The sequence below is a fragment of the Myotis lucifugus genome, unplaced genomic scaffold (genome assembly GCF_000147115.1).
Source record: "Myotis lucifugus unplaced genomic scaffold, Myoluc2.0 scaffold_1, whole genome shotgun sequence".
NCBI lineage: Eukaryota > Metazoa > Chordata > Mammalia > Chiroptera > Vespertilionidae > Myotis > Myotis lucifugus.
Window position 1 is genome coordinate 32,379,096 of NW_005871049.1, and position 8,328 is coordinate 32,387,423.

The window sequence follows — 8,328 nt, forward strand, 5'->3', positions numbered from 1 at the left end:
AAATATATATTGGTGTGCCACAGAATTTTAGTAATCTGTTTACATATGTCATGAGATGGAAAAAGTTTGAAAATCACTGCTATAGGTTGAGACAACCAAGTGGCAAGGTAAACATAACTGGCAGTTTGAAATAAAAGTAAATTTCAATTAATGTCATCTATAGGTTCTGAGACTTTAAACAAAAGGATGTATAATGAAAAGAATTTTACCATAGGCTAATTTATATGAAGGTTTTTTTAAAGCATGGTGGTAAGGGAAAATCTTTGAGGGGCTTTGTGGTAGCGATCCTCTGTTGGCTTAAAAGGACTGAAAGAGATTCAGTAATACAAATGGGTTTTCTGATTTCTGTGGGAATCAGAGATATCACCGTGATGGAGAACAGGTCGGAAGGGCCAAGCAGAAGGCCCTGGGGCTGCTCCGACCCCAGCAAGCCCTCATTTATGGAGGAATTGCCAAAAGAAGTGCCATCATTAGACATGAAAGATGGATGGATGTTGATTCTCTTCACATCTCCATGGAACGGGACTGTTTGTCATGTGCCAAAGGTAAATGTGTCATGGACAGAGACCATAATTTTGTGACATCTTAATTATTAGGTTATGCCACTGTCTCTATATTTCAAGAACAGTTATGACTTAATAAATGACCACCATCCTCCCTAGAATTTTCCCCACTTCCCAACAAGGAACAACAAGAAAAAGCCAAAAATGCAACTATGCTCCCCAAACCAACCACATCCCACGCTCCTCTTGTACTAACGCATAGCTGAGGACTTCCTTTGTCTCACTCTAAGGCTTTTTCATTCTCCTGCCTGCCTCTGTGCCCCTTTTGGTCTGACTATTGCTTTGTATAGCAAACTCTGAATTAGGTTGATTTGGCTTTATTCAGATGGTCTTTGCTTATTGTTACAGTTTTCCCAGAGGCTCACAGGTGCAGAACTCAGCCTTCCACCAGGGATGGTACCTAGGGAGGCCCGTGGTGCCTTGCGGCTCCTGTTGGTGAGCTAATGCCAAAGTGATAAATCAGCAGCGAGCCTGAACTCTGCTCTCGGGGCATGGAGTTCCTCCGCTATTCAGTCACAGTCTGGTTTCTGGATTTTGTTATCGGTTCCCATTTGCTGTGTATTCTTGCTGGAATCAGGCCATTTATTTCCATCCCTTTTTGTCTGCTGTGTGCTTTCACTTGGCGTTTGTTGTATGGAAGTGGTGTTTGTCATAAGGAGAATCCCGGCGCCTGGTAGATGCAGGTGCTGACTTTCTGTGTGAATTAAACCTGCCAACTTTGCTCAGCCTCTTCCTCAGAGTAAACCTACATCACAGGTGGTAACTATTCAAATAACCCTCGCGTTTCCCTGGCTCCCAGACATTAACTACAATCCTTGGACCCTTCACTAAAAACATCCCTTTCTCTTCTATATCACCCCAGTAAATGTAATAGGGTATGGTAGGCAGAGCAATGCTTCCCCACAAGGAAGTCCATATCTTAACTTATGATTATCTTAGATTACAAGGCAAATGGTAATTAAGTTTGCGGAGGGAACTGAGTGTGTGAATCAGCTGACCTTAAAGTAGAGCGTATCCTGGATTACCCAGGTGGGCCCAATGTATTCACAAGGGTCCTTAAAAGAGAAGAGGGAGAGAGACAGAAGAGATTCAGAGGGAGACACAGCTATGGAAGGGCCGCAGAGATCTGAGGTGGTTGGAGGAAGAGCCCACTGCCAAGGAATGTGGGAGCCTCCGGAAAAGGTAAGGGAACAGATTCTCCACTAGAACCCCCTGCTAATTGTCTATCTTGGTTTTCAGCCTTGTGAGACCTCTGTTAACCTTCTAACCCATAGAAATTGGAGTTGTTTTAAGACAGTGGGTTATTTAGAGCAGCAACAGAAAACTAATACAAAAGCGGAGACTCCCAAGGATGTCCACATCTTTTCAAATGGAAATTGTAAAATTAAATGCATGCCAAGTAGCCTTTTTTTTGAGGTTCCAGTGAACTTGTCTCTTCATAATCAGGTTTTATCTGTTACATGTTTCCTTTCTCCATTATATTTAATGAGGACCCTAAATAAAGATGTTGACAATGTATTGGGCACTCTGTGGGCTAAACATTTTACTAAGATAAAATAATATAGGAAAAGAACCTATTAAAGTTGAGATAGAGCCTACCAAGCTATTATCCAAATTTTCCCCAATAGCCCTTAAAGCCAGAACAAAGAAAACCTTGATTCTATAGTGAAGCCTTATATCCAAAGGCTTTGTCCTGTCCTCCATTAGTCCTTGTAGCACTTTCATCCTCTCAGTATTAAAAAAAACCCCCAATAGACAAGGGTATCAAATTGTTCGTGGCTCCATGGCCATCAACAAAACTTTGGTCTCTTCTCAATAGTACCTATCAATACCACAATAAGTTTTTTAGGAAGGGTATTACCCTTAAGACAAGGAAAGCAGCTTTTACAGCTGAGTCAAAGGTGAAGTGGTTGTAAGCAATGAATTGCCATGAAGTCGAGTCACCTGAAGTTAAATCATCTCAGGTATCAGAACGTAACGCTTTTACTTATCAACTAGTGACAGACCAGAAAATAAATGTATATACAAATAGCAGGTATGCTTTTGGATAGTATTTGACTTTGGAAATGAAAGGTGTTTCTTATCTCTGCTGGAATCCCTATGAAAAATGCACAATAATTCTAAAGAGGTGGCTATTATAAAGGTTCAGGCTCATGCAAAAACAAGATATTGTGGAAAGTAAGGAAATGCTCTAGTGCAGCGGTTCTCAACCTGTGGGTCGCGACCCCTTTGGCGGTCGAACGACCCTTTCACAGGTGTCGCCTAATATAATCCTGCATATCAGATATTTACATTATGATTCATAATAGTAGCAACTTTACAGTTATGAAGTAGCAACAAAAATAATTTGATGGTTGGGTCACAACATGAGGAACTGTATTTAAAGGGCCAGAAGGTTGAGAACCACTGCTCTAGTGTGTCAAACATCAACTTGAATCAAGGTTATGATCCTAACTAAAACCTCTGAGGACAAATCTATGGAGTGGTTTGAAAAGATCTTTAAAATATCAGCATTTAGTCTCTGATTTAGAAAAAGGAACTTTAGATAGATCATGGAAAACCCAGGTTTGTATAACACATGCAAGTTAGTTAAAATTTTATTTTTAAGGGTTTGTTAATGCACTAATAAACTTAAGGGAGGTTAGATTCTGTGCATAGGGTAATGTGGATATAGATATATTAAGAAGACTATAGATAACTTAAATGGATTTCCTTTGATAAACCTCACTTTGTTTTCTATAACTCTGTGATGTTTGCACATTCAAAATTATATGTAAGTGGACATTTTGGTGAAACCTCACTGAGCGGAGATGACTTACACTTTAGTCATCTAGAAAAAGACTCATTGATTAGGAAGGTATGATAATCTGTACACCAAAATAATGATTGCAAGCAGGATGTCAGAGCCAAAAATGACCAAAAATATTTCTAAACTTTATATAAATGGAAGTTTCAATATGCATTCTTTGGTATCTGGCATCTTTTATTTAATATTTTATCTGTGAGAGTTGTTCATGTGATAGCTATAGTAGTAGTTCATTGTAATGCTACGAATTACTCAATTGTGGAATTCCTTCAACTACTGGTGAAAACTTGTATAGTCTGTCACTCACAAAAACTGCTTCTAAGAACATGAGTAAAATATAAATTCTGAATCATGTATGTGTTTTAGAAGCATGTTTCTAGAATGTGTTACCTGATACATGCATATTTGAATTTGTACTAATTTTTACTCTCACAAGCATTAGATAAAGAGTTCAGTTTTTATACGTTTTTGGCAACACTTACAACTTTCATTATTTAAAATTTTAACTGTTGTTCTAGATTGTAGTGCAATCACATTGTGGATTTGATTTTTATCTCCTGATTACTAATGAGGGTGAACACAATTTCATGGTTAATTGCAAGCAAGAAAAACTTACTTGGACTTGAAAATATATGTGTGTGTGTATGTATATATATATGTGTGTGTGTGTGTGTGTGTATGTATGTATGTATATATCAACTCTATATTATCTAACCAGTTAGGTTTGTAAACAGTCCTGTGTGCTAAGACTGACTACTTTCCTAGAATTAAAACTTTAGAATATTTCACTTTCTCTGCAAACGCATCTAAAAAAAAAAGGATCTATTCTTTTTTTGATTCACAAATGATTTGTTTTGAAGGCTATCTGACAAAATTTTAAATTACTTTCTCTACAAATGAGAGTGATTTTGAACCTTATATACCTTTTTCTGATTCAGTGTAAATGAGCATCATACGTTTACTTTTTGAAATACAATGTAAAGACTGGCAGATGTACAAATGGCAATGATTGAAAAGTACAAAGCTATTTTGAATGAAAAAATAACCAATTTTGGATTTGTAAATAAATACAAAGAACATTTATTGAAACATATTTCAAGTAAATACATGTGTTTAAATGAAAGACTAAGTAATAATCCTTTGAAGAATGTATACACTATTTCACAATAATATCTAGAGACAGAGCAATAACTGTCAATTCCTTCTTGTTCACCTGACCTGCAACGGCTCATGTAGATTTGCCCTTTGCAAGCAATGTAAACCTTGTTGACTACTTTGCCTGGTGAAATGGCCTTTCGTAGACTTAGAAATATGTCAGTATTGTTCATATTCCAGGTTTATTCTACCCATATAAAAGAGGGGAAATGTGGTCTTTTATCTATGTTACCTTTAAAGAAACTTTTTCTTGAATTTCATTGACCTTTTGGAAGTTTATTGTCTACTCATTCCACTTCTCAGAATTTACAAAGCTTCTAGGAAAATTTTAGTTATGTATGCTATGTGTTTTGCATGTAATAATGTTTTAAAATGAACTTCAAATAAATGGTATTATTTTTCATTTTTCATTATAAGAGGAATATATGTGTATATACTACATATATATAGACTAGAGGTCCGGTGCACGGGTTCATGCACCAGTGGGGTCCCTCAGCCTGGCCTGCGGGATCAGGCCAAAACCAGCTATCCGACATCCCCCGAGGTCCCGGATTGCAAGAGGGTGTAGACAGGCCAAGGGACACCACTGATGCATGATCAGGGCCAGGAAGGGACTCGAGAGATTGGCCAGCCAGGGAAGGACTGTGGGAGGGCTCTGGGTCATGTCCGGCCCATCTCACTCATTTCTGATCAGCTGGATCCCAGCAGCAAGCTAATCTACTGGTAAGAGTGTCTGCCCCTGATGATCAGTGCATGTCATAGTGACTGGTTAACCAGTCGACTGTCTGCCCCTTGGTGGTCAGTGCACCTCATAGTGAGTTGAGTAGCCTTAGAATATCATTAGCATATTATATTTTGATTGGTTGATTGGTCAACTAGACACTTAGCATATTACGCTTTTATTATATAGGATGACAGATCTCATATGTAATAATAAAATGTTATTATATATTATGTATAATAGATAACAGATATATAGTTAGTATATGCATTATTTATATATTATATGCTATAATATATAAATAATATATAATCTTATCTATTAAATCTAGATACATTTAATATCTAGATTTATATTATTAAAATAAGTCTAAAAAATTATCTCTGAATTCCATCAATCAATATAGGATATTAGCAGGCATTCAAAACCCCCCACACACGATGTTTAAAGGAATAAATAAATGGGGAAAAATTAACAAATAGGCCTGTAATTTAATCACCCCAAACTATAGAAGCCAGCTGTCATTACTGTTCTTTAGGTCACTGCAGGAAAGATGGCCCATGCTGAGAGAATACAGAGCCTTATTCATTCTTTATCCACTCAGTAGTTTTCTATTTGTATTAACTAGAGGACTGCAGTGGTGGGACTTTAGTACCATGACTCACTGGCCCACAGCCTTCTTAAATTAGCCAGAATTGCAGTGGGCACTCACTAGCTTCAGGTCCTGCTTTCTGGACCTCGTCACAAGCCTGTACGGCACATATTTCCACTTTCTCTTTAGGGGCTTCTCCAAACCACTGGAATCCACTCCGTGCGAATACAACTGAGATATCGACAACTCAGAGGAAAACTTAGCCCCTATGAGGAGATGAGAGTAGGTGAATATGTACTTCATTCTTCCATAACTCAGATGGACAAACTTTGGTGACATTTGTTACACTCCTTAAAAGGTCTTGGTGCAATTGAGTCCTGGTTGCCCATTGCAGTAACTCAAAGTACTCCCCTGATAGTCTTCTTCTTCTACCCTATCTCATCTCTTCCCCAGTCTCTCACCTCCACTTCATCGAAAACTCAACTGCATCCAAATTCTTGTCTTTGGCTCTGCTTTTTTGAGAATGCATTTTAAAACATTTGGTACTAGAAGGCAAAAAACCAAATGGTATGATTGAAATGGATCACTCACCTTCCCAAAAGTAACAAAAACACCATGGTGAGTTGCAGGCATACTGTTAACCTCAAAATGCTGCAGGATCACATTACTAACATCATCATCTGAAATGGTTTGAGATGAAATACAGTTTAAAATAAAAGCATTGGCCTTTTCACTAGAAATTGAAGTATTTTTATAATTGAAATTGGAAAGATTATGAAGATAGCTGGCTTTTGTTAAATGCCTTAAAGTAAGGCATCCAACTCTTACATCAGAGCATGAAGTAAAAGTCAAGTCTCCAAGGAAATATTTAAAGAAATAATTATCATCTGTATCTGGAGGTCAGGCTGTTCAGAAAATCAAGCTCAGGATTTAATTGTAAATGGGGTTTAGACCAGGAAAGAAAATTGAATGTATAGTCCCCTATGCTAAACTCAAGGCCTGTAAGAGAAAAGTGGTTCAGTGAGAGACAGCATAGCAATATTTGGGTGAATGTGTTTGATAACCTTGAACATTCAGATTCCTTTGAATGTTTGGGCCACTAGGCCCTTTACTGGAGGGTCTGGTTCTCCCTTAACTGTCATCTCTCCCAAAAATCTGTCCACTTCCTTTTGTGGCATCAATAAAAGAGTAGACTTAGCTCAAAGAGGTAAATATAGACCCTGAACCAAGGGAACAGTTTGTGAAATAAAAGGATAAAAGTACCTGGGTAATACCAGCAAGGACATGCAAACACAGCTGAGAGTCTGTACAGAGATATAGAGTATAATATATGGATGGTTTATTAGTAGGGCACAGCTGTCAATTACTTAGGATTCATATCCTGTTAAATTATATCTATTTTCTATCCTAATATATGGCTGTAATGACAACTTAGTTTGGAATTGCTAAAGCCTGTGTAAATGAAGTGGGCATGCTAGAACTTACTTGACAGAGTCTTGAAAAAGAAGTCAGGAAGCTAAGGGTGGTTTTAGAAATGATGTATTATGTGACACCACAAGATTCATCACTCAATGTATGTATTCTCTTAAGGACACATTTATCTCATAAATGCAGAGGTCAGCGAACTATGGCCTTGGGCCAAACCTGGAGGGTGGCCTGTTTTTGTATGTCTGTGAGTTAATAATGTTTAATATATAAATGTTTTATATATAAACATATGTATGTTATATATAGATGTTTATATATGTTGTATATAAATAAATGTTATTCACTTTTAACAGATGTAAAAATGCAAAGGCAAATATTTTATTGTATGTGATGACCTAAAAACCCAAAATTTTACTATGGTTTTTACAGAAAGTTTGGTGACTCCTGAATTCAGGCCCTAAAAATGTACTGTATTCTTGATTAAGTTCATTGATGGTTAACCTCTGTTTGGTAGGGTGCATATCAGGTTGTGCTACTGCCAAGAAACTGGGATCCTTAGTATCAATTGAACAGATAAGTTTCCAGAACAGATAACTTTCCAGAACAATAGAAGCCACATGGATGCATGTAACAGTCAAAAACAAGGTGCAGTGCATGTAATTGATAATAATATACAGCAAGACAAGAGTGGCCACCAGGGTAGGGTGCATTGATTCAGAGATATCTGCTGAGATGATGGTATTATTAGGAAGGAGGTAAATAGACAAAAGATTGGTTGACTTGTATAATCAAAAAATGTTAACTACTCAGGAGCAGAAGGCTGATTTTAGCATTCTAAAGAAAAAAGTGCCTTTTTTTTTTTTTACTCAGTTTCTAGAATAGAAAAAAATTCTCAAACTGAGAGCTCATAGATTGAAAGGAAGAGTAGTTCTTTGAGGAAGTCCCCTCCAATTCTACCACAGGTAGTACAAATATACATTCTCCCCACCCTCTCCAGAATGAACTCTAGGTGTGATTTAAGTACAACATATTGGACAAAGAAAATACTCAGAGACCTGTTCAA